This window comes from Bombina bombina, chromosome 5, assembly GCF_027579735.1.
Source record: "Bombina bombina isolate aBomBom1 chromosome 5, aBomBom1.pri, whole genome shotgun sequence".
Lineage (NCBI taxonomy): Eukaryota > Metazoa > Chordata > Amphibia > Anura > Bombinatoridae > Bombina > Bombina bombina.
Genome location: NC_069503.1, coordinates 1,126,111,113 through 1,126,123,566, shown reverse-complemented (window position 1 = coordinate 1,126,123,566; position 12,454 = coordinate 1,126,111,113). Strand labels below are relative to the sequence as shown.

Here is a 12,454-nt window from a genome sequence, read left to right as displayed (position 1 = left end):
AAATCTGTTATACTAAGTTAACTAGAAGTCTAAGGGGGAAACATCAATATCTGAGAACATTATATAAACACTTTGTATGGTTCTATTAGCTTTTATTAGCTTTTGGGGCCTGGTCATCTGACTACAGTGCGTTAAGCTATTTCAATCAGCTCACAACTTAAATAACACTTGATGCGCTCTGGCTTCCATTGCACCGATAAGACAAACTTCTATTAACATATTAAAGTCCAACAGGATATACTTTAGCAAGAGTCTTCTCAAGACTAGATATGGGACAAGTCCATTGCCTATACATATTCCCCTCTAGTTTCAGGATCAATTTAGCCCATAAAAGGAGACACCTAGGTGCCCTATAGTCCAGATCAATGAAAAGGGTACTTATCTAGGTTTCTGGAATGGAGTTGCCAGAAGGTGCAGTAGGTCTAAGTGCCTCTCCTCTTGGAGTATGATCCGGGGTCGTTTCCGAGGTTCCCAGTAGGGCAAGATCTTTGTAGAAGAGTTGAGGATCAGTTCCAGGCCTGTAAATGACTGTCTTATTGTTGTGGTTAACAATCAGAGATACTGGGAATCCCCAGCGATACTGTATTTTATTGTTGCAAAGATGGGAAGTTATGTGGAAGATAGTGTTTCGCTCTGGCACATCTTAGAATTTCCTCCTTATCCTTGAAGCTGAGGAACTTTACTATAATGTCTCTCGGTTGGGCTTTAGGAGGGGGCTTGGGCCTAAGGGCCCTATGGGCTCTTTCAATAGGAATCTCCTTTGCAGTAGGGGCATCCCTCATAACCCTGAACAGGGCCTGCAGGTAACCCTCAATTGCGGACCGTCTCTGATATACCCCTAAATCTGAGGTTATTTCGCATGCAGCGATTGTCCAAATCTTCCAATTTGTCCGTTAAGAAATGCAGGTGTTCTGATTGATTCTGTAATTCCGTAGAGTTATTTTGGAGATTGACAGTGATGGCGCTGTGTTGTTCTTCAATCGTTAGGACTCTGTGGTCAAAAGCACTCAAGTCCTTGCGCAGTTCCCCAAATAAGTTTCTCATCTCCTGAAGAACACCTTTTATGTCTTCCTTTGAAGTGTTGTATATCTTCCTTAGTGACAAAAGGGGGTTGTGAAATATCAGCTTATAAAACTTGGGCTGTCATGGTTACTTGTTTGTTAGCCATATCTTCTTTTGGGGTGTCAGACCTTGGGTCAATTGGTTTAAGATAATGGCTGAGAGGGTTAGAGCTGTTAGATTTCCCAGACTTGTTCTGTCTCTTGCAAGGCATTACATTGGAAGCAAACAACATGAGATTTAAAAATGTATTTCCACTTTAAATAGAATAACTCCTCCAGTACAAAGATATGACTCCTTTAGTGCTTGTTGTGTTTCAGCCCCAGCGGTATGCAGAAAAAAGAATAGGTAATGGAGTTTCTTTATTTTTCAGGAAGAGTTTGTCACCTGCCTAATTCTCCTTTCTGTTCCTACCTCTCCTGTTTTATTTCAAATTGGGTTAATAAATATTGCCTTTTCAATTCTACACCAACAGTTTTAAATATGTATATCATATAGGGAAAGATTCTATGCCACGATTATGTCTGCTGCTGTTACGGTGTTAGCCTCAGTATCCCAGTGTCTTAGGCCTCAATATTCTCGCAGGTTATTATTTAATTGGGGTATGAGGAGTCGCAGATTATTGATTTTAGGGAGAGAAAACCTCGACTCACCGTTATCCCAGCTTTGCTCAGGAGGTCGAATCAGTTGGTCTCCGCCTGTCCTGTAATAAACCGTGGGAGCGGATCACATCACTAGGTTAAGCCTTTCGCTGTCAGTGAGGCCTTTACCTCTGTTTGTTGCGGCGCTCTTTCTCCGCTTGCTGTAGCTAGCAACCCAGGAAGAAAGTGCAGGGGCGCGTTGAATTATCCTGTAAAGCGCTTCTCTCTGTGTCCCTCCGGTGTCCTAGACAGATGTTACCGCCAGACAAGGCCCTGTGGGTGCCGGGATCAGTTCAGGGCGCCTGTATTGCGGTGAAGTACTATCCTTACGTTATTCTTTGATTGGAAGTCAATCCCAATTACTTAGATATATGACCCCTATGATTTGTGTGGGAAAGGTAGGGGATAATGCAGGGTTTGAGCTTTTTTTTGCCTATATGGGTATTTGGAGCCCTTCTAATGTGTGGCCATCTTCCAGCGTGGCCAGACTCCGCCCCACTGGGCATCATTTTTGTGCTGGGGGCATCATTTTTTTGCAGGGGGGCCTGGGGGCATATTTTTATTGCAGGGGGAATCATTTTATTGCAGGGGGCTTCATTTTATTGTAGTGGGGATGGGATATCATTTTATTGCTTGGTGCATCATTTTATTGCAGGGGGCTTCATTTTATTGCAATGGGGCTTGGACATAATTTTATTGCAGGTGGCTTCCTTTTATTGCTTGGTGCATCATTTATTGCAGGGGTGCTGGGGGCATCATATTTTTGTTGGGGGCATTATTTTATTGCAGGGGAGCTGGGGCATCATTTTATTGCAGTGGATGTGGGGCATCATTTTATTGCTGGGGGCATCATTGCAGTGGGGCTGGGGGAATCATTTATTGCAGGGGGGCTTCATTGTATTGCTGGGGGCATCATTTTATTGCAGTGGGCTGGGGGCATCATTTTATTACAGTGGGGCTGGGGGCTTCATTTTATTGCTGGGTGCATCATTTATTGCAGGGGTGCTGGGGGCATCATATTTTTGTTGGGGGCATCAATTTATTGCAGGGGCTGGGGGCATCATTTCATTGCAGGGGAGCTGTGGCATAATTTTATTGCTGGGGCATCATTTTTTTGCAGGGGGACTGGGCATTATTGTATTGCAGTGGAGATGGGGCATCATTTTATTGCAGTGGGACTGGGCATCATTTTATTGCTGGGGGCATCATTGCAGTGGGGCTGGGGGAATCATTTATTGCATGGGGGCTGGGGGCATCATTTTATTGCAGGGGCATAATTTTTGTGCAGGGGGTTGGGGAATAATTTTATTGCAGGGGGACCGTGCTTCGTTTTATTGCAGGGGGGCTTCATTTTATTGCAGGGGGCTGGGACATCATTTTATTGCAGGGGGGATTCATTTTATTGCCGGGGGAATCATTTTATTGCAGTGGGGATGGGACATCATTTTATTGCAGGGGGACTGGGCATCATTTTATTGCTGGGGGCATCATTGCAGTGGGGTTGGGGGAATCATTTATTGCTGGGGGCCTCATTTTATTGCAGGGGGCATCATTTTATTGCAGGGGGCTTCATTTTATTGCTGGGGGCATCAATTATTGCAGGGGGGCTGGGGGCTTCATTTTATTGCAGGAGGCTGGGGGCTTCATTTTATTGCTGGGGGCACCATTTATTTCATTTATTTATTGTGTGTGGACTGTGTGTGTGGGGGCTGTGTGTGTGTGTGTGGGCTGTGTGTGTGTGTGCTGTGTGTGTGTGTGTGTGGGCTGTGTGTGTGTGGGGGGACTGTGTGTGTGTGTGTGGGGGGCTGTGTGTGGGCTGTGTGTGTGTGGGGGGGCTGTGTGTGTGTGTGTGGGCTGTGTGTGTGTGCGGGTGGGTGTGTGCTGTGTACACCTGCGTTCCTATGTATGTGTCTGAGTGTGTGGATGTATGTGTATATAAATATCTCTCTGTGTATTATATCTGTGTGGTACAGTGCATTGGCCCATTTCTTTTAAGTATTTTTTGTTCTGGGTAGAGGCCCCAGGCTACCAATCTGCCTAGGGACCTGCACTTGCTAGGGCCGGCCCTGGCGTCTCTAATGTTCTTGTTATCATAAGAAAACACATAAAAATAAGGCCCAGTTCAACTCAACTGTTACTAATTGTCAGCATAATTATTCATTATATACATAAACAGTTGTTCCAATAGTACAAATGGTATATTGCAATATATACAATGTTATAGTGTTCCACATTAGTGGATTTATGTTATATATATATATATATATATATATATATATATATATATATATATATATATATATATATATATATATAATGTTGTGCATTACCTTAAATGATTTTTTTTTCATTATAAAAGCTGTGGGGCGGGGTTGGGGGCGGGGATTGGGTGGGGTTGGAGGCGGAGATTTGGCGGGGTTGGGGGCGGAGAGAAAGGGGGCCCCATTTTGTCATCCTGCCTTGGGCCCCGCAATGGCTAGGGCCGGCTCTTCTTGTCTCTTTGTTTTAGCTGTTTCCAGCAGTGGTTTTAATAGATGATTTCATATCTTTATGAATATTATAGCTTTGCAATTATTCCTTATTTATTTCTGTTACAGTTTAAAAAAAAAAAAAAGATTCTTGCATATAACTAACTGCAATTGTGTGTAGATAATCAAACTAAAAGTTACACTAGGAAAATCATATACAGGTGGCCCTCGGTTTACGCTGGTTCAATTTGCGCCGTTTCAGAATAACAAACTTTTTTTTCAGTCATGTGACTGCTATTGAAAAGCTTTGGAAAGCAAAGTGCACTAATTAAAATAGCCAGTAGGTGGAGCTGTCCGCTTGTTTTGCAGCAAACTTAACCTCTTAAGGACATATGACGGAATTTTTCCGTCATAAAACAATTGAGCAAACTGAAAGCTGTGTCCTTAAAGGGTTAACAGCTTGAAATTGATCTGTGTACACAGAGCAGACATTAGCTATCGAGCAACAAGTTTTAGCAGCCACTTCCCTATTATCTTCCTGTCCAGCTGCTTGAAGTGAGGGTGCCTAACTGCCTATTAATCACTGCAGATTGAAATGCATAGAATAGGTGCAGACCCTATATTATCTAACATGCTAACAATGCAGAGAACTGATTGCAGAAAAATGCAAATAATAAAACGTTTTTGTTTATTAAACTTAGCTTGATGATGATGATGCAGTCTGTTGTGTGATTATTTAATTAGGTGACGTTAGCAAATCTTTTTTTAAACTTAGTTTGATGATGATACAATCTATATTATTAGGTTTATAATGCTGTTTAGCATTTAAAGTCTTCATTTCAAAGCTTTAAAAATAATGTATTAGGTGTTACTTATGACAATTTTGAGAGGGGCCTGTAACCTAACCTCCTCACTTCCCATTGACTTACATTATAAACTGGGTTTCAATCTACAACGGTTTTGATTTCCAACCATTCCTCCTGGAACCTAACCCCGGCGTAAACTGAGGGCTACCTGTATATCTTTCATTGAATCCATACGTTTACTGAATTGATTAAATTAGTCATTGCCTTTCTGGTGAATGTGATGTGTATTGTATGAAGATTAAAATATTAATGGAAAAAACAACAGCATTAACTCTTACAGAACTAATTAAAAATTTTATTAGGCTGAAAATTTTCCAGATTTTTATTTTTTTTTGTAAATATGATTTTGTTATAAATCAGATCATACGCTGTCAGCATTTATCATTGCACAAGTATTTCTGGTGAAATGCCTGTGCAATGCCTCCCCCTGCACATTTGTGGCCAATCAGCCACTAAAAGGGGGTGTCAATCATCCTGATCGATTCGGATCGGGATGATTTCAGTCCGCCACCTAAAAAATGGCTGAGAAGTTAAGGAGCAGCGTTGCTATGATCGCTGCTACCTAACTTCCATTTCTGATGGAACAGAAACAATGGGGCTTCGATGCAGCATCTGCTGCTTAATAAATCGACCTCTAAAATTGGTCTTGTTAACAAATAAACTGGGATTGTTGTAATTATTTCTTCTCCTCTATGTTCAAAATTTAAAAAAGAAGTTGCTTTTGCTACCCCTTGATTTAAAGTACTAGTACAAGAAATTAATGATTCTAGCAGAGGTGGGATTTGAACCCACGCCTCCAAAAATATTGGAGCCTAAATCCAGCGCCTTAGACCTCTCGGCCACGCTACCTTGCACACTACGAGCGCTTTGAAAATTCTGTGCTCCACATCTACAGAAAAAAAAGAGTGACTAAAAGTTGGCTAATGGTTCTCGTTAACACATTAACTGGGATTGTTGTAATCATTTCTTCTCCTCTATGTTCAAAATGACTATGGCAGTTGCAATGTCTTCTTTAAATTGAAACAGAAAAGAATAAAAATCACTAAACAAAGTTCACCTACTTCTGAATCCTGAATTTGCTAAGTCCACACTTTTGGCACCTTGGTAAAAAACCCTTACAAAGAAAGTGTCAACACGTTAACATATTTAATCAATTAGAATGGCAATTGTTTCATTCAAAACAAGATCAATAGGAATCCGTACAAACTGTCTCCAAATGTCTATATTATTTCAAGTTTGAGGTAAAGTAAATATAATTCAATTTTATTTTTGTTTCAAATTATGTTTAATAACTTTTATCTTCAAGAACTTTCACAATAAGCACTTTAATAACTTTTATCTTCAGGAACATTCACAATAAGCATGTTCTATAAAATAATTACTATGTGCCAATTGTTTTCAGCTAACATGTAGAGTCCTTCGATAGCTCAGCTGGTAGAGCGGAGGACTGTAGTGCTAAAGCAGTAATCCTTAGGTCGCTGGTTCAATTACGGCTTGAAGAACTTCAATGCTTTTTTTTTTTTTTCTTTAGATGTCGAGCGCACAATTTTCAAAGAGCTAACTGTGTGCAAGGAAGCGTGGCCGAGCGGTCTACGGCGCAGGATTTAGGCTCCAGTCTTTTCGGAGGCGTGGGTTCAATTCCCAATTCCCATTTGGAGACAGTTTGTACAGATTCCTATTGATCTTGTTTTGAATGAAACAATTGCCATGCTAATTGATTAAATATGTTAACGTGTTGACACTTTTCTTTGTAAGAGTTTTTTACCAAGGTGCCAAAAGTGTGGACTTTTCAGGATTTAGAAGTAGGTGAACTTTTTTTAGTGATTTTTATTCTTTTCTGTTTCAATTTAAAGAAGACATTTTGTGGAGCGCAGAATTTTCAAAGTGCCTTCAGTGTGCAAGGTAGCGTGGCCGAGCGGTCTAAGGCGCTGGATTTAGGCTCCAGTCTCTTTGGAGGCATGGGTTCAAATCCCACTGCTGCCAGAAGCATCATTTTAGAAGAAGAAAAAAGCAGGAGAAGAAATAATTACAAAAATCCCAGTTTATCTGTTAACGAGAACCATTAGTCACTCTTTTTTTTCTGTAGATGTCGAGCGCACAATTTGCAAATTGCTCTTTGTGTGCAAGGTAGCGTGGCCGAGCAGTCTAAGGCGCTGGATTAAGGCTCCAGTCTCTTCGGAGGCATGGGTTCAAATCCCACCACTGCCAGAATCATCATTTTAGAAGAAGAAAAAAGGAGGAGAAGAAATAATTACAACAATTCCAGTTTATCTGTTAACGAGAACCATAAGTCACTCTTTTTTTTCTGTAGATGTCGAGTGCACAATTTGCAAATCGCTCTTTGTGTGCAAGGTATTGTTGCCGAGGCGCTGGATTAAGGCTCCAGTCTCTTCGGAGGCGTGGGTTCAAATCCCACCCCTGCCAGAATCATCATTTTCACTTACTAGTACTTTAAATGGTATATCGATTCGTAGCAAAAGTATGTTCTTTATGGTGTTTTTTAAAATTTGTGTTTTACAAAAACAGCCTTGGAGTCTTTCGAGCCAGAATTGAACCAGCGACCTAAGGAATACTGCTTTAGCACTACAGTCCTCCGCTCTACCAGCTGAGCTATCGAATGATTCTACATGTCAGCTGAAAATAATTGGCACATAGTAATTATTTTATAGAACATGCTTATTGTAAAAGTTCTTGAAGATAAAAGTTATTAAAGTGCTTATTGTGAAAGTTCTTGAAGATAAAAGTTATTAAACATAATTTGAAACAAAAATAAAATTGAATTATATTTACCTCAAACTTGAAATAATATAGACATTTGGAGACTGTACGGATTCCTATTGATCTTGTTTTGAATGAAACAATTGCCATGCTAATTGATTAAATATGTTAACGTGTTGACACTTTCTTTGTAAGGGTTTTTTACCAGGGTGCCAAAAGTGTGGACTTTTCAGGATTTAGAAGTAGGTGAACTTTTTTTAGTGATTTTTATTCTTTTCTGTTTCAATTTAAAGAAGACATTTTGTGGAGTGCAGAATTTTCAAAGTGCCTTCAGTGTGCAAGGTAGCGTGGCCGAGCGGTCTAAGGCGCTGGATTTAGGCTCCAGTCTCTTTGGAGGCATGGGTTCAAATCCCACTGCTGCCAGAAGCATCATTTTAGAAGAAGAAAAAAGCAGGAGAAGAAATAATTACAAAAATCCCAGTTTATCTGTTAACGAGAACCATTAGTCACTCTTTTTTTTCTGTAGATGTCGAGCGCACAATTTGCAAATTGCTCTTTGTGTGCAAGGTAGCGTGGCCGAGCAGTCTAAGGCGCTGGATTAAGGCTCCAGTCTCTTCGGAGGCATGGGTTCAAATCCCACCACTGCCAGAATCATCATTTTAGAAGAAGAAAAAAGGAGGAGAAGAAATAATTACAACAATTCCAGTTTATCTGTTAACGAGAACCATAAGTCACTCTTTTTTTTCTGTAGATGTCGAGTGCACAATTTGCAAATCGCTCTTTGTGTGCAAGGTATTGTTGCCGAGGCGCTGGATTAAGGCTCCAGTCTCTTCGGAGGCGTGGGTTCAAATCCCACCCCTGCCAGAATCATCATTTTCACTTACTAGTACTTTAAATGGTATATCGATTCGTAGCAAAAGTATGTTCTTTATGGTGTTTTTTAAAATTTGTGTTTTACAAAAACAGCCTTGGAGTCTTTCGAGCCAGAATTGAACCAGCGACCTAAGGAATACTGCTTTAGCACTACAGTCCTCCGCTCTACCAGCTGAGCTATCGAAGGATTCTACATGTCAGCTGAAAATAATTGGCACATAGTAATTATTTTATAGAACATGCTTATTGTAAAAGTTCTTGAAGATAAAAGTTATTAAAGTGCTTATTGTGAAAGTTCTTGAAGATAAAAGTTATTAAACATAATTTGAAACAAAAATAAAATTGAATTATATTTACCTCAAACTTGAAATAATATAGACATTTGGAGACTGTACGGATTCCTATTGATCTTGTTTTGAATGAAACAATTGCCATGCTAATTGATTAAATATGTTAACGTGTTGACACTTTCTTTGTAAGGGTTTTTTACCAAGGTGCCAAAAGTGTGGACTTTTCAGGATTTAGAAGTAGGTGAACTTTTTTTAGTGATTTTTATTCTTTTCTGTTTCAATTTAAAGAAGACATTTTGTGGAGTGCAGAATTTTCAAAGTGCCTTCAGTGTGCAAGGTAGCGTGGCCGAGCGGTCTAAAGCGCTGGATTTAGGCTCCAGTCTCTTTGGAGGCATGGGTTCAAATCCCACTGCTGCCAGAAGCATCATTTTAGAAGAAGAAAAAAGCAGGAGAAGAAATAATTACAAAAATCCCAGTTTATCTGTTAACGAGAACCATTAGTCACTCTTTTTTTTCTGTAGATGTCGAGCGCACAATTTGCAAATTGCTCTTTGTGTGCAAGGTAGCGTGGCCGAGCAGTCTAAGGCGCTGGATTAAGGCTCCAGTCTCTTCGGAGGCATGGGTTCAAATCCCACCACTGCCAGAATCATCATTTTAGAAGAAGAAAAAAGGAGGAGAAGAAATAATTACAACAATTCCAGTTTATCTGTTAACGAGAACCATAAGTCACTCTTTTTTTTCTGTAGATGTCGAGTGCACAATTTGCAAATCGCTCTTTGTGTGCAAGGTATTGTTGCCGAGGCGCTGGATTAAGGCTCCAGTCTCTTCGGAGGCGTGGGTTCAAATCCCACCCCTGCCAGAATCATCATTTTCACTTACTAGTACTTTAAATGGTATATCGATTCGTAGCAAAAGTATGTTCTTTATGGTGTTTTTTAAAATTTGTGTTTTACAAAAACAGCCTTGGAGTCTTTCGAGCCAGAATTGAACCAGCGACCTAAGGAATACTGCTTTAGCACTACAGTCCTCCGCTCTACCAGCTGAGCTATCGAAGGATTCTACATGTCAGCTGAAAATAATTGGCACATAGTAATTATTTTATAGAACATGCTTATTGTAAAAGTTCTTGAAGATAAAAGTTATTAAAGTGCTTATTGTGAAAGTTCTTGAAGATAAAAGTTATTAAACATAATTTGAAACAAAAATAAAATTGAATTATATTTACCTCAAACTTGAAATAATATAGACATTTGGAGACTGTACGGATTCCTATTGATCTTGTTTTGAATGAAACAATTGCCATGCTAATTGATTAAATATGTTAACGTGTTGACACTTTCTTTGTAAGGGTTTTTTACCAAGGTGCCAAAAGTGTGGACTTAGCAAATTCAGGATTCAGAAGTAGGTGAACTTTGTTTAGTGATTTTTATTATTTTCTGTTTCAATTTAAAGAAGACATTGCAACTGCCATAGTCATTTTGAACATAGAGGAGAAGAAATGATTACAACAATCCCAGTTAATGTGTTAACGAGAACCATTAGCCAACTTTTAATCACTCTTTTTTTTCTGTAGATGTGGAGCGTAGAATTTTCAAAGCGCTCGCAGTGTGCAAGGTAGCGTGGCCAATCGGTCTAAGGCGCTGGATTTAGGCTCCAGTCTCTTTTGGAGGCGTGGGTTCAAATCCCACCGCTGCCAGATTCATCATTTTAGAATAAAGAAAAAAGGAGGAGAAGAAATAATTACAACAATCCCAGTTTATCTGTTAACGAGAACCATTAGTCACTCTTTTTTTTCTGTAGATGTCGAGCACACAATTTGCAAAACACTCTCTGTGTGCAAGGTAGCGTGGCCGAGTGGTCTAAGGCGCAAGATTAAGGCTCCAGTCTCTTTGGAGGATTGGGTTCAAATCCCACCGCTGCCAGAATCATCATTTTAGAAGAAGAAAAAAGGAGGAGAAGAAATAATTACAACAATCCCAGATTAGCTGTTAACGAGAACCATTAGTCACCCTTTTTCTTCTGTATTCAGGATTCTGAAGTAGGTTCTTTATTGTGTTTTTTAAAATTCGTGTTTTGCAAAAACAGCCTTGGACTCCTTTGAGCCGGAATTGAACCAGCGACCTATGGATTACTGCTTTAGCGCTACAGTCCTCCGCTCTACCGTCCTCCGCTCTACCAGCTGAGTTATCGAAGGATTCTACATGTCAACTGAAAATAATTGGCAGATAGTAATTATTTTATAGAACATGCTTATTGTAAAAGTTCTTGAAGATAAAAGTTATTAAACATAATTTGAAACAAAAATAAAATTGAATTATATTTACTTTACCTCAAACTTGAAATAATATAGACATTTGGAGACAGTTTGTACGGATTCCTATTGATCTTGTTTTGAATGAAACAATTGCCATGCTAATTGATTAAATATGTTAACGTGTTGACACTTTCTTTGTAAGGGTTTTTTACCAAGGTGCCAAAAGTGATCAGGATTCAGAAGTAGGTGAACTTTGTTTAGCGATTTTTATTCTTTTCTGTTTCAATTTAAAGAAGACATTGCAACTGCCATAGTCATTTTTAACATAGAGGAGAAGAAATGATTACAACAATCCCAGTTAATGTGTTAACGAGAACCATTAGCCAACTTTTAGTCACTCTTTTTTTTCTGTAGATGTGGAGCAAAGAATTTTCAAAGCGCTCCCACTGTGCAAGGTAGCGTGGTCGAGCGGTCTAAGGCGCTGGATTTAGGCTCCAGTCTCTTTGGAGGCGTGGGTTCAAATCCCACTGCTGCCAGAATCATCAGTTGAGGAGAAGAAATAACAATCCCAGTTTATCTGCTAACGAGAACCATTAGTCACTCTTTTTTTTCTGTAGATGTCGAGCGCCCAATTTGCAAATCGCTCTCTGTGTGCAAGGTAGCGTGGCCGAGCGGTCTAAGGCGCTGGATTAAGGCTCCAGTCTCTTCGGAGGCGTGGGTTCAAATCCCACCGCTGCCAGAATCATCATTTTCACTTACTAGTACTTTAAATGGTATATCGATTCGTAGCGCAAGTAGGTTCTTTATTGTGTTTTTTAAAATTCGTGTTTTGCAAAAACAGCCTTGGACTCCTTCGAGCCGGAATTGAACCAGCGACCTAAGGATTACTGCTTTAGCACTACAGTCCTCCGCTCTACCAGCTGAGCTATCGAAGGATTCTACATGTCAACTGAAAATAATTGGCACATAGTAATTATTTTATAGAACATGCTTATTGTAAAAGTTCTTGAAGATAAAAGTTATTAAAGTGCTTATTGTGAAAGTTCTTGAAGATAAAAGTTATTAAACATAATTTGAAACAAAAATAAAATTGAATTATATTTACTTTACCTCAAACTTGAAATAATATAGACATTTGGAGACTGTACGGATTCCTATTGATCTTGTTTTGAATGAAACAATTGCCATGCTAATTGATTAAATATGTTAACGTGTTGACACTTTCTTTGTAAGGGTTTTTTACCAAGGTGCCAAAAGTGTGGACTAGAAGAAATAATTATAACAA

General features: G+C 39.5%; 10 non-coding genes across 10 annotated transcripts; 7 read left to right on the top strand and 3 right to left on the bottom strand.

The window, feature by feature from the left end:
• Nucleotides 1–6,450: 6,450 nt before the first annotated feature.
• On the top strand, nucleotides 6,451–6,536 carry TRNAY-GUA (transfer RNA tyrosine (anticodon GUA)). Its single transcript is given in 2 exon segments — nucleotides 6,451–6,487; nucleotides 6,501–6,536. It is a non-coding gene; the product is annotated as a tRNA-Tyr (tRNA).
• Nucleotides 6,537–6,935: 399 nt separating this feature from the next.
• On the top strand, nucleotides 6,936–7,017 carry TRNAL-UAG (transfer RNA leucine (anticodon UAG)). Its single transcript has one exon. It is a non-coding gene; the product is annotated as a tRNA-Leu (tRNA).
• A 1,076-nt stretch (nucleotides 7,018–8,093) lies between these two features.
• Nucleotides 8,094–8,175, top strand: TRNAL-UAG (transfer RNA leucine (anticodon UAG)). Its single transcript has one exon. It is a non-coding gene; the product is annotated as a tRNA-Leu (tRNA).
• A 551-nt stretch (nucleotides 8,176–8,726) lies between these two features.
• TRNAY-GUA (transfer RNA tyrosine (anticodon GUA)) lies at nucleotides 8,727–8,812 on the bottom strand. Its single transcript is given in 2 exon segments — nucleotides 8,727–8,762; nucleotides 8,776–8,812. It is a non-coding gene; the product is annotated as a tRNA-Tyr (tRNA).
• Nucleotides 8,813–9,251: 439 nt separating this feature from the next.
• TRNAL-UAG (transfer RNA leucine (anticodon UAG)) lies at nucleotides 9,252–9,333 on the top strand. Its single transcript has one exon. It is a non-coding gene; the product is annotated as a tRNA-Leu (tRNA).
• Nucleotides 9,334–9,884: 551 nt separating this feature from the next.
• TRNAY-GUA (transfer RNA tyrosine (anticodon GUA)) lies at nucleotides 9,885–9,970 on the bottom strand. The gene is given in 2 exon segments: nucleotides 9,885–9,920; nucleotides 9,934–9,970. It is a non-coding gene; the product is annotated as a tRNA-Tyr (tRNA).
• A 558-nt stretch (nucleotides 9,971–10,528) lies between these two features.
• On the top strand, nucleotides 10,529–10,611 carry TRNAL-UAG (transfer RNA leucine (anticodon UAG)). The gene has a single exon. It is a non-coding gene; the product is annotated as a tRNA-Leu (tRNA).
• A 1,012-nt stretch (nucleotides 10,612–11,623) lies between these two features.
• On the top strand, nucleotides 11,624–11,705 carry TRNAL-UAG (transfer RNA leucine (anticodon UAG)). The gene has a single exon. It is a non-coding gene; the product is annotated as a tRNA-Leu (tRNA).
• Nucleotides 11,706–11,826: 121 nt separating this feature from the next.
• TRNAL-AAG (transfer RNA leucine (anticodon AAG)) lies at nucleotides 11,827–11,908 on the top strand. The gene has a single exon. It is a non-coding gene; the product is annotated as a tRNA-Leu (tRNA).
• A 110-nt stretch (nucleotides 11,909–12,018) lies between these two features.
• TRNAY-GUA (transfer RNA tyrosine (anticodon GUA)) lies at nucleotides 12,019–12,104 on the bottom strand. Its single transcript is given in 2 exon segments — nucleotides 12,019–12,054; nucleotides 12,068–12,104. It is a non-coding gene; the product is annotated as a tRNA-Tyr (tRNA).
• Nucleotides 12,105–12,454: the final 350 nt, after the last annotated feature.